Source organism: Salminus brasiliensis, chromosome 1 (assembly GCF_030463535.1).
Source record: "Salminus brasiliensis chromosome 1, fSalBra1.hap2, whole genome shotgun sequence".
NCBI classification, from domain to species: Eukaryota; Metazoa; Chordata; class Actinopteri; order Characiformes; family Bryconidae; genus Salminus; species Salminus brasiliensis.
The window spans coordinates 74,314,123-74,327,797 of record NC_132878.1 but is presented as its reverse complement, the minus strand read 5'-3'; the positions used below and the strand labels follow the sequence as shown (position 1 = coordinate 74,327,797).

The 13,675-nt window shown below is 38.7% G+C and overlaps 1 protein-coding gene across 1 annotated transcript in view; it reads right to left on the bottom strand.

Annotated features, from left to right (window-relative positions):
• c1h8orf34 (chromosome 1 C8orf34 homolog) overlaps positions 1 to 13,675 on the bottom strand; it is a 131,055-nt gene that overhangs the window by 63,922 nt on the left and 53,458 nt on the right. The gene's annotated exons all lie outside the window — the stretch shown is intronic.

Below are 13,675 nucleotides of genomic sequence, written 5' to 3'. Positions count from 1 at the left end.
CCACTTAATACTGCATAATGATAACAAACAGGCTACCCTCCAAAATATTTTCAGGTACAGAATCTGTAAGGAACAAATCAGAAGGGAGAGAGGTCGGACAGCACATGAGCATTTCATCACGCTGAGAAAGGTCTCGCGTGTTTTATCTGTGAGTCAAATTAATAGATTGGATATTATACGAGTGCTGTCCAACCTCTGTACTTTTGAACCACTTAGCAAAGCCCTAGTAATCACCTCTAAGACTATAGTAATTGCATAGTAACATACTTGCAACCATCTTAGCAAGAGATACCATAGCAACCATATAGAAACACTTAGCCAACCACCTTGTACACCATTACAACCAAGCTATACAATCACACAGCATTTTCTAATTGATTTTTACTGCTCAAATTTTCTTCCTGTATTTTCTTAAGTTTTAGAAAAGTGTTTAGACGCCACTGCTGGTTTGCTGGTGAATTATGTTTACTTCAAATTGTACATGAACCTTTAAAAAAAATTACTGTGATGCACAACCTCATAAAAAATGAAAACCTATACAGTCTACTGTGCACAAAAAGCAGCATCCCCAGTTTTATCCAACCTCCTTAACTGCGGGATTTTGAGAATTATATGTGATTCTAATGAGTTGTATGTAAATGAGTTGACACTTCTTCTGTATGCTATGATGTACGGCATCTTTCTTACTTTTCTGAAGATTATCTGCCACAATATGAAGTGAACCTCCCTCTACTGGATGACAACAACTGCTTCAGCACTTAATCAGACTGGAGGTCAATGAGGCTAAAAGCTTGAGGTGACTTGCAGGCGCATCAATACTGCGATTCTCTTCCTGATGAAGTCACCCGTCCATGAATGCACCCTTTTAAGGGGTGTAATGGAGCAGCAATATTTTACAAGGAACATTTTCTCCTGTCAGAGTATCAGAATCCCACACAGACGCCATCTGCCTGCCAAAGCTGCTTTATGGACGTGATTTAAAGTGATAGTTGAGTGAAAAAACACTTTTTTCCCTTTTAACCTAAAAATGCCATGTCAGCCAGGCAAGACATACTGGTGACTGACGTTTGCTCTGGAGCTACGAGGGGGAATGTAGCTAACAAGCTTGTAACAAGCTTGTAAGCTTGTAACAACACATTAGCATAATGCTATTACATGTCTTCATCATCACACACTTGTTTTAATCCAGGTGAAATTGTTAAGTCATGTACAATAGACCTGCATGTGTGGTTTTGATGCTGTCTGACTCACTCTTCTCTATAAACCTGAACTAAAGTACACTGCCCTGCTAAAAACAGTAGCAGCAGACTTGGTGGAATTAGTGGGAGCTGGCCTGAATTTTGACTGTGCTTTTGTCTGTTTTTACAGTTGAGTTTTAGGTTATTAGGTCACACGCAGCCACACTCATTTGGCTGACATTTATATTTGTAATACATAAACTGTACATTTTATTTCTGAACTGTTACTTTAAGATTTTAGCAGCAGCTGCCCTTTGTAGACGCTGTACCATGACCACCAGCATCCTGGGAAAACAACGCAGCCGACGTTGGGGGGAGACGACACTTGCCTGTTTGTTTAGCCTGTTGCCTGGGAAACAGTTGCCTCTCATCCAGACGTGTGTTAACTGGCGTCAGAGGAGAGCAACAGCAAAGAAAAAAGCCTCCACAGTCTGACCACATGGGACTAATGCCACAAGTGCAGATGTAGATCTGTTATATGTTATATGCATATATATATAAACATACATATTTGCTATTGGTATTATTTTGTATATATAAAATAAAACATTTTAGCAAATGTGTCACAAATATCTAGGGCTAGGGCTATCTTTGTTCGTTGGGTAGATCTTCTTTTTTCAATTTAAATTCAGATACTTGTCTTTTTACGTGTCAGAAATTAAAAAGTAACATTACACATGATAAAAAATATGCACGCACTTCGGAACTCATTCAAATAGTTAAACATAAGTAATAATGTGGGAACACCTGGGGCTAAGGCAATAAGTGTTATATAAAAAAGTGAGTTACCCAGCCTATAAATAATTTTGTCCATGGGTGCATCACCAGGATCCCCGACGTCCAGCCAAACCCAAAACTACACAGAAGACCCAACAGTTTCAAAGTCAAAGAGTTCATTATAGCTGAGTTGAATCTCCAGAGCCCAAAAAACGTATTTGGGGCGAGCCTACAAATATCCCAATCATGTGTAGATTAAAATGAGTATCTGGCCCAAAACTGTTGTTGTAATTAGTAATAATAAGTATATTTTCTGTATAGTCCTCTTCTGCCACCATGATACAAGTACATGAGCAACATTCTAGTAACCACCGAGATTGTCACAGCAACCATCTGCATAATAATGTAATATCCTGCTGTACCATTGTTGTTGGCGCATCAACAAATTTAGTTTTCCAGCAATAATGTTAGCTATCTGGTTTCTAACTGGGTTAGACAAGTAGTGAACAATTTAAGCACCCTGGCTTAGCAGGGAATCAAGACACACCACCAAAAAAGTTTAAGCTTTTCAATTGGAAGATGCAGCACTGCTTAAAAGGTTATTAGGTATGTTTACAGCAGATGTTGTAGATGAGGAAAACCAATCCATCATTTGTAGATGGTAACTAACAACAGTTAATTGATTCCATGAACCTCGATTTCATACTGTTTTTGAATACTTATATATAATCCACTGCTGGTTTAGCTCCTGGACTACTGTACTGTTGCTCACACCTTTAGAGCTTTAGTGTCTTATTTTACATCTACAGGACCCAAACACAGGAGAATACAGTCTAACACACTTCAGTTCCTGTGCTAAGAGATGCACTGTGTGCTAAGAAGGACCACTGCAGTTTTTGCACTTACTTAGACCTGCAGGAATTAGTTTCTGGAACTATGACTTGTGTTCTCTATGCTGGTGGCATCTCTCTACCCCATCAGCCCCACAGAGAGAAAGGACAGTTCCCATGCCAAATTCCCCAGTGGCATTAATCACACATGCCCAGAGATTTACTGCTCAGAGTGTACATAAGACAGAGGAGCCATTCACAGACCCTTCCCACACACAGACACACACTCACACATATGTGCACACACACCATGTGTATACGCTAGATGTGTAAATCACTCACATCACAATGATTCAATTCAGTTATGTTGGTACGAATCAAAAATACATTCAATTCAACTGTTTTCAATCATTCAATTTGTGTTTTTTACATTTTGAAACAGCCACAGCATTCTGGATGTCCTACACACTTGAAAATACCCCCAATGATGTTTGTTTTTGCTTTAAATTGTAATATATTGTTTTGTTTTTTTGTTATTTCAAAATATTTGTAGGTTTTTGTTCTGATCATTTTATTTTGATCAAGAAACAGCACATACTGGACATCACTGATGTGGATATTCTACATTAATTGAATTATATTGTGTATATAATTTTCTAAACAAAATCTAACAATAACAATCATCTGAAACTAAATAATAACAAATATCTAAATATAACACTATAATATTCCTTCACCTATTCTGAAAGAAAAAATGAGATTCTGATTAGGACTAAAAACTTTCAGCAACCTTTCAGCATGACAACTCTTCCAAACTGACCAAAAAAAAAAGTAAAAACTAAAAGTTGGGAATTGTGATTCTAACCCAATAGAACAATCTGGAGCAGTGTTTTTATTATTATATTTTTAATCTGCTGACAAATAAAATATTTCTAATTGAAGAATTGCTTTATTGGAAAGACATTGGTTTGCAACAAAAAACTCATGAATCTGACGACGTGGCTAATACAGAGGGCTGAATACTTTTGAAGGCACTGCCTATACACTTTACCATGATCTCACACACCCCACACGCACAAACACACATATCTAATAATCAGCCCCCAGGTGAGATTGAGCTGCTCTATCACAAGCTCCAACCTGACGTTTCCTCTCTGAGGTTCAAACACCTGCCACATTAAGACTATACAGAGCGATCAATTTCACTGCAGCAGAAGTATCACTCTGTAGCTGGCTGGGTGGTCTCGCCACTCAAATAAAGCTTTCAAAGGCCCACTCTGACCGGTCATACTCACTATCAGTTTACTATCAGAACTAAAGCACACAGCAGCTGTCCAAAAACATCACGTCTCCCAGCAGCAGCCCTTCTTTACTGTACTCTCTCCATAAGCCACTTCAATAGGACACATAGAGAGGGCTTTAGCACATGTGTTTCTGTGTATCGCACAGTTTGAAGAGATTTTAGATGTATGGAGTCGAAAGAGGAGTAGAGCTGAATCATAAATGTTGGTCTAGTGTGGGAAAGTGCTGCCTCGGGGATATGGGTTCTTTATTTCTTGCTTTATAAAGCAACTAAAAGACAACAAAGCAGACCCAAGACATAAACTTAAACCCAGGCATAAAACGTGTGGTTCAGTATACAGTATATGGACGACATGGGACATGGCCTTGTACAGTAAAGCTTTGTCGAATTTACAAACCTCATTTTCCATAAATAGATACTGGAATTTTCTTTTTTCCTAAACAAATGAATGACACAGCACGATGTGGCAGCAACTACTATATAAAAAAACAACAGCATTAATGCAGCAGTATGTCACCATGGTTTACAGTAACCACTGAACATTAGACAGCGAGAGAGCACGCCATCTGCTTGCTGCTTTTAAAATGCTGACTGGTTACATTTTTGGTAATGGACTAGTTTGCAAATCACTCAAAGTTTGCATCTGTCATTCTGAATCCAGAAAAGCACAAAAGCTATGCATACAATAAAACAGCTAAATAATTGGCTAAAAAATGATACAATGTTAGAACTACAAAACCCCTGACTTGCTGAATCATGAGATGTGTGATATTGATATCACTTATGTGGTGAAGTTTGTCTGTTTTGGGGAAGAACTCATTAAATCTGCATTTCTGTCTTTTACTGTCAATTAAGCATGGTTCACTGTTAAAAGTATAAGATCCTTGAGAAACGTTTGGAGGTTCTTCAGTTGGATACTGTGGAGGAACCTCCTAAAGTGCTTTGAGGAACCCTCAATTAACCTTTTTCTTCTAAAGACTTTTTCTTGAAGGTTCCTCGAAGCACCTTAAGATGTTCCTCCACAGTTTCAAACCAAAGAACCCCCAAAAGTATCTCAAGGATTTATTCTTTTAGCAGTGTAAAAAACATTGGGTCGTATTTACCAAACATTCTAAAGAAGAAAGTTCTTCTTAAAACCCACTTAAGCGGTTTCACAAAGATTCTGACAGCGACCAATATTTTCTGGGACATGTTCAATATTCAAGGACAATGGAATACATCATTACAAGAGCAGAGCTGTAAACAATGATGTGGTTTCAAAGCACATCATCAATTTGACATAGACTTTTCTCAAGAACAAACATATTTTTTATTTTTTTGAGCCATACTGGTGAATGAGGCCCATTAACATGGCATGAAATACACTATATGCCCAAATGTTTGTGGACACCATCAGCTACTTTAAGTTTGTCTAGTCCCTGTAGAGAAGTACTGCCAGTAGAATAGGACTCTCTGGAGCAGATAAACATGTACCATGCCTAATGCCAGGTGGGGCTATAGGGGTATAAAGACCCCCAGCACTGAACATGGAGTAGTGGAGCTGGGTTCTCTGGAATAATGGATGGTGCTCCATCCAGTACTTTTGGGATGAGATAGGGAATTGGGGATGAGGTGGGGTGATGATTATCTAACATCTTGACCTTATTAACACTCTTGTTGCTCCAAAATGTAGTAGACAGCCTTTTTTACTTGGACACTAGAGACTGTTACTCTAACAAAAGCAAGATAAACTTTTTTAATACCGTTGATTTTAGAAGAGTCTATGAATGAGCAGGTGTCCCAAAACATATGTCCATATAACTGAATATAAGGATGACATGGAATGCAGTGGTGCAAATAGTGCAGAGACACTGCACTACAGTAAACGTATAGGAACTGTATCACAGTCTTATCTGTATCACAGGTTTAGAAGTACTAGCAGTGCTGCTGAACAAAGAGCCACCTGACAGCCTAAGAGTATTTCATTGGTAAGCTGAACCAAACTGATCCGACTCACTGAATGGCTCTCGATTCACATCACAAAATTCAAATGAACCAAGTAATACATGAGTTCCACCAGCAGAGGGCAGAGCTCACCCACATATTCACTCTGCAGCTCTAGGAGCTGGTGTGGGGTCTGTGCAAAGGGAACAGCACAGGGGAAAATACTGCTAAAGAATGATGGACTGTTCCAGCACCACTCTTCTCACACTCTCACGGTGAGACCGTGCTGAGAGGTCACTCGTGTCTGAGGGGTCAGGAGGGTTACAATGAAGACAGTACTGAGGCTCAGTGACAGTGAGAGTCTGCTGGGTCACAGCTTTCAGTCCAGTAAACCTTTTATTATCTACTTCCCTCTACTTTCTATCTTCTCTATCTCTCTCTGTTCTTATCTGTCTCTCCCAACACTCTCACATTTCTTTCTTAATGTCTCTCGCTCATTTCTGTCCCCCTCTCTTCTCCCTTAGTGCACCCACTTCCATTTTCTTCCTCTCCCCTCATGTCTTCTCTGTCTCTCTCATTTCTTTATGTCTCTCTCTCTTAGTCTCTCACTCTTCCTCCCCCTCTGTTTTCTCCCACCCTCTCTCTTCCATCCCTCTAGTGCTTGGTTAATCTGACAGATTGTTCAATATATGTGATGAAACATTCAATCAGTGTCTGAGAACTCTATCTGTCTGGGTCTAGAGGCTCAGACATAGACACACACACATTGCTTGTCTGTGTGTGTGTGTGTGGGGGGGTTGTTTACTGCAATTATTATTAATAATAAGAAACAACATGAACTGTGTAATCATGTTATTGTTGTAATTTCATAAAATCAATAAGCCATGTTTTAATTAAAAGTATTTAGGCATATTTTCTGATTAGGGAGACACTTCTGTTCCATATATTAGTGTTCTATATAGTGCTCCAATCCAGGGAATAGTGATCAGGAGACTCAGACTCCTAATTTTCTAATGCAGGGTATAGTGATTAGAAAGTAATTTCTGTTCCCTACAGTTGTGTTCTCTATAGTGCTCCAATCTAGGGAACAGTGATTAGGTTATTATTGCTCCTCCCTGTAATAGTGTTTAATACAGGGCTCCTCATTTATGTTTCTGACAGTAGTGTTCTACCCAGTGTTCCAATTTAAGGTATAGTGATTAGGGGACCATTGCTGTTCCTTATAACAGTGCTATATAATATTCCAATCTAGGGGATAGGGTTTAGGTAGGCACTTTGGTTTCTTATAATAGTGTTCAACACAGGGCTCCAGGTTTTCTAATCAGTGGTGATTATGGGGCCATTTCCCCCAGCTCCCTACAGCAGTGTTTTACATATTGCTCCAGTATAGGCAATAGTGATTAGGGGATCATTTTATAAGCAGCGTGGGTGTCTACGAGCAGGGAAACCATGTTATATTGATTAGGGGAGGGGCATTTCTGTTCCTCACAGTGGCGTTGTACATAGTGCTCCAGTCTAGGGACTAGTGATTAAGAGGCCATTTCTATTCATTACAGCTGTGTTCTACATAGTGCTCCGTTTAGGGGATTAGGGGATCATTTCAACAGCCAAGTGGGTGTCTAAGAGCAGAGAAACCATGTTGGGAATCACCCCTCTACAGTATGATCAGTAGAGCAGGGTAGTGATAATGTAACACAGATAAAGCCTCCCACTGCAGCAGAGTGTAATGGGGGGTGGATTTGGTGGGGTGCTGCATGGATTTCCTGCCAGGCTGACCATCCCCAGGGTGGAGTGATGAAGGTGAGGATGAGAGTGGCTGTCTCTGGGTAATTGGACTCCAGGCTCTTTCCCTGCTGAGAGAAACAGCAGCTTCACCATGGGCACTCAGGGAGAGAGAGACTTTAATGAAAGCCTGGGGTTGGGGGGAATAGAGGGGGGCTCTTTTAAACACGGCCGAAAGTTTTCACCACTTTCACGGTATGTCCTTGGCTCTAAGTGAAAGCTCAACACAGGCTATGGCCATGACACAGTAGATGACTCTAACAGACTGTGAGTTTTGGGTTACATATAAAAACATTAGAAGGCAATGGCTTTTGCAGTACAGTGAAAAATCTCATTTACACAGTTATCTTCCTTACTCCAAATGTAGCTGATCACCCATGACATTTGCTTCTTCAGTTCTGCACTAGAGTCTATAAATCTAGTGTACAGGCATATGAAAAAATAGAACACCCCATGAAACACATAAAAATATGGATGGTAGATGCTGTACTTTGGCATCAACGGTGGCAAGAGCTATCTTTAGATGCCGTGATGACATTTTAGGATTGTTGGAGACTTCTTTAGTCATCTTGTACTCTACTCTGGGGCTGGACTTGCTAGGACAACCTGACCCGGTCATGTTCTCCACTTGTAAATGATATTGCGGACAGTGGAACAGCTGATTTCTAAATGTTCTGAGATCTTTTTAAATCCCTTCCCAGACTCATCTGCATCTACAACGTTTTATATAAGGTCTCAGAAAGCTCTTCGGATCTTACCATGGTAATAACGCTCATTTACCAAATCAAGAGCAAACCAAACTAAATGTCTGAGGTTTGAACAATGAAGGACAGACTCTTCCAAATTCCTCTCTAACCATGTTCTAATCATCAGCACACAGTTCACACAGTTCAGGCAAGGGTGTGACCATCTAAATTTTGGATACTCCACAATCTTTAAAGTCTTAACAGGTTATAGACAGACTGTGTAGATAGACAGCAAAACATGGATGCATAGCTGCACCAGGGATTGAACCTGCAATCTGCTGATGATGGGGCTTAATGCTTAGATGGTTGTGCCACTCAGTAGTAGTAGTAGCCCCTTACCCACTACATGATTACCAACCACTGATTTCGACTGACCCAGAATCTGCGGACTAGAGCCAACCAGCACAGACGTGGGCTGACTGAGAATTGTAGCCTGAAATTAGAGTAAAAAAATCAGGCTATAAGTTGTATAGGTGTAATACTAATAGGTGGAATATAAGCTTCTATTCTTTGTCAGTTATATAGGCTTTGTAGATCCAGTGCAAAAATAAAGAAGCATCATTTTAGATGCCAAACACGCCTTGGATGATTGACTACATTTGGGGTAAACTGCAAAAAGTTCCTTTGTTTTTACACAATCAACTTAATATAAAGTAAACACTGAATTGTCCAAGATCTCATTAACTGCCTAACAGAAATCTGGCCTTTAAAGAGTTCTGGAGCCATCTCCTCTTTTTCCTCTTTTTCTGCAGCTCGCTCACCACCCTCGCTCTGACTGGCACAGAATTGCAATAATCTCTTAATCTTCTAGCATCCCCTGCAAGAGACGTCTTCAGTTCACCAGCTTTATCCTGCAGACTTTCACTCACACACTGCAGATAGCTCACAGTGCCCAGCACAACAGAGCCGTTCCAGTTTAACCCGAATCCACTTCACTGCCTAAACTCTGCTCTACCACACAGGAGGGTAGAGGAGTGTGCTGATGTTAAGTCGACTTAGTCACGCCCTTTGGATAAACACTATCGACTGTCTCTTCAGTTCCTTTCAAAAAGTCAAAAAGTCAAAAAGAGTTTATGCTCAGACAGTGAAAAAGGTGACAAGATGCGCTCAGGTAAGTGCAATTTGCAGTAGATTCCGTAAAGTTTACTATGGTGTAGGTCCAGAAAGTCATTAAAATGCAGTTTTTCCCTCAAATTAAAACTTAGAGAGTGCCTTGCAAGGTTAAATTCACAAATCCAACAATAATTCAGTGGTTGAGATGTAAACAGTCATTCAGAGTGGGGTTTAGTATGAAAATGTTCACTGTAGAGAAACATACCAACTCAGATTCCTGTACAGTGATGGTGATAGAAACCAACGGGTATGGTTATGGTTAGGGTTAAGGTTACAGTCAATATGGTTAGGGTTAGATTTATGGTTAGTATGGTTATGGTTAAGGTTAGAGTTAATAGCGTTAGATTTATGGTTAATATGGTTATGGTTAGAATTATAGTTAGAGGTAATACAGTTAAGCTTAAGTTTATGGTTAGAATGGTTATGGTTAAGGTTAGAGTTAAAAGGGTTAGATTTATGGTTAGTATGGTTATGGTTAAGGTTAGAGTTAAAGGTAATAGAGGTATAGGTAGATTTATGGTTAGTATGATTATGATTTGGTTTAAGGTTAGAGGTAATATAATTAGGACTAGGTTTATGGTTAGTCTGGTTATTGTTAAGGTTACAGTTAATATTGTTAGGGTCAGATTTATGGTTAGTATGGTTATGGTTAGGGTTAAAGGTAATAGAGGTATAGGTAGATTTATGGTTAGTATGATTATGATTTGGTTTAAGGTTAGAGGTAATATAGTTAGGGTTAGGTTTATGGTTAGTATGGTTATTGTTAAGGTTACAGTTAATATTGTTAGGGTCAGATTTATGGTTGGTATGTTTATGGTTAAGGTTACAGTTAATATTATTATGGTCAGATTTATGGTAAGTATGGTTATGGTTAGGGTTAGAGGTAATAGAGATATAAATATACTTATGGCTAGTGTGATTATGATTTGGTTTAAGGTTAGAGGTAATAGGGTTAAGGTTAGGCTTATGGTTAGAATGGTTAAGGTTAAATTTAAGGTTAGAGTTATTAGGGTTAGGCTTAGAGTGTTTGCTTAGTATGGTCATGGTTAAGGTTAAAGGTAATATGGTTAGTGCTAGATTTATGGTTAGTATGGTTATGGTTAGGTTTAAGGTTACAGGTAATAGGGTTAGGATTAGATTTATGGTAAGTCTGGTTAAGTTTAGGATTATGGTTAGAGTAATAGAGTTAGGGCTAGGTTTATGATTAGTATGAATACAGTTAAGGTTAAAGTTAGAGGTACTAGTGTTAAGGTTACGTTTATGGGCAGTATGGCTATGGTTAGGTTTAAGGTTAGAGGTAATAGGATTAAGGTTAGGTTTATGGTTAGTATGGTTATGGTTAAGGTTAGATGTAATAGGGTTAGGGTTAGATTTGTGGTTAATATAGTTATGGTTAGGGTTAAAGTTAGAGGTAATAGAGTTAGGGTTTGGTTAGTATGGTTAAGTTTAGGATTATGGTTATAGAGTTATGTTCGTATGGTTATAGTTAGGGTAAGGTTAGAGATACTAGGGTTAAGGTTTATGGTTAGTATGGTTATGGTTAAGGTTAGTGTTAATATGGTTAAGGTTAGATTTATGGTTAGTATGGTTAAGGTTAGGATTAAGGTTAGAGTTAATAGGGTTAGGTTTAGGTTGTGGTTAGTGTGGTTAGAGTTAGTAGAGTTAAGGTTAGGTTTATGGTTAGTATGGTTATGGTTAAGGGGAGAGTATAAAGGGTTACATTTGGGGTTGGTATGGTTAAGGTTAGGGATACTAACCTTAACCATACCAAGTATGGTTGAGTATGGTTTAGTAATGGTTAAAGTTGGAGTTGGGTTTACAGTTAGTGTTAGGGTTATGTTAGATACGTGTTAAAGGTAAAGGTGCATGTATGTGTCCTCCGCATTTAACCCATCTAGTAGTGAACACTCATGTGTTAGGGGCAGTGAGTACACACACACACCCAGAGCGGCAGCCAACTCCAGCGCCCGGGGAGCAGAGAGGGTAAAGGGCCTTGCTCAAGGGCCCAACCCGAGTTGATCGGGTTAATGTTATGGCTAGGTTTATGGTTTAGAGTATGTTGAGTAATTAGGATTTTAGTTAGTAGGGTTAAGTTTAGAGTTAGTAGGGATTAGATTAGGGTAAGGGTTATGGATTATGGGTGGATGTACCATAATTAGACAACACAGAACAGAAATCAATTGCAGTCCTCACTAAATATAGTAAAACAAATGTGTGTAAGTGTGTGTATAGTCTGGCCATTAACAGAGATGATCACACACTCCTTCTCTCTCTATGTGCAGCCTGCAGCAACACATATTGCAGTAATCAAATGACATTCAGAGTGCAAGTGATGCTTGATAATCTGCTACGGGCTGCGCAAACACACTTATGACTGGAGTGGGTTTGAATTACTTTTGTACGAGAGTGTGCGATTGCCGGGGAGTTGTTTAAATTTTATGGGACTTTGAGAGTGTGAACGAAACAGAGAGAATGTGTGCATGTGTGTTTGTGTGTACAAATGTGTGTGTGTGTGTGTGTGTTTGGGTTCACAGATTTGCAGGTTTGTAGACTGCAGGTGTTTGTAAGGCATGTGCACATGAATGGACTGTATTGCTGTGTAGAGCCCTTTTCATTAACTACTGTACTAAAGGAATTGCTTACTAACAAATACATACATTCTAGGCCAAATTTGTCCCAGATGGCTCTACTCTACAGATTTAGGGGCGAAAAGTTGAAAAACTGACCAGCTGAAGTGTGTCAACCCAGCTCTGGATGTAGTATGTAGTGTATACAGGTCAACGACCCAATCTAAATGGAACCCACAAGCAACAGAACTATTACATGTCTGTACTACATACAGTTCTGTACTACAAAAACTACTACACACTGATCACATATGTGCTTTTACTTCACTGCTTCAGCACAAATGCTATATATCCACATAGTTTCCAGATTGAGTTTTACCAACAATGGGTAGTGAGCGCCAATATTTTAGTTGTCAAAGCAATCTGCGGAGAGCATTGTTGGATAGTATGAGATAAACATTCTCCTTATATATTCTTTTAGGACCAGCACATGTCCAAGGTTTTAACCCAAACATGAGCTAATGTTAGCTCATAATGGAAGTCTGTCAACCAAAACCTTCTATTATTCTATTAGCCTCATAGCTCGAAGCACGCTTGGGACACCAAACACAACTTCAATCATGGTTGGGTGTAAAAGTACAATTATTTTATTCTATTTAATAACACATTCATTAAAGGTGGAAGGTTTGGACTATTATCCACTAGTCATTTAAACCTTGTAATTTTTTGGGAATAACATTATGTTAATGGTAAAATTTCAGAATCAGAATCCTTATAAAATCCTTATAAAATACTTTATTGATCCCAGGAGTGAAATTACAAAATTTCTAATATATTATCATTATGTAGTTATTTTAAATTATGTTCAGCTTTTCTGTATTGGAATCTGATTACCACTTTTAAAATATGGGGCAGTTTGGGTGTTATTTTTATTATTAATCACTTAATGAATAATTTTCTTACCTTTTGTTATTTTGCAATCATCTACAGCTTTCTTACTTTATAGTTTTCTACAAACCTATTAAGCCCTGTAATGGAAATAATCTGAGCCCCAAAATGGAAAACTTTCTTTTCAGTGGCATAGTTAAATAATGAATTTGGTAGAATGCCAAATGACATACTATGAACGCTGGGAGAATATAACAGCTGCACACTGAGAGAAGAGCAACAATATCTAGTAAGACTTGGGAATAACTACAAAAACTACTTATAATTAATGTTACAAGTCTAAAAACAAAGGTAAAGTGGACTAGGCTAGGCTATGGAGAATTGACACAACATGAACCAGCAAAACAAAAAAAAACAGAGCTCTTTTTTATGAGCCCACCATAAAAGGAAAAACAGCATTCATTCTGAAGCAAAATAACAGGGTTGTAAACAGGCTTGTGAATTTTTTTAACAGATTTGCCAAAGGAATTGTGTTTGATGTGAAATCAAATAAAACAGAGCTAAAACA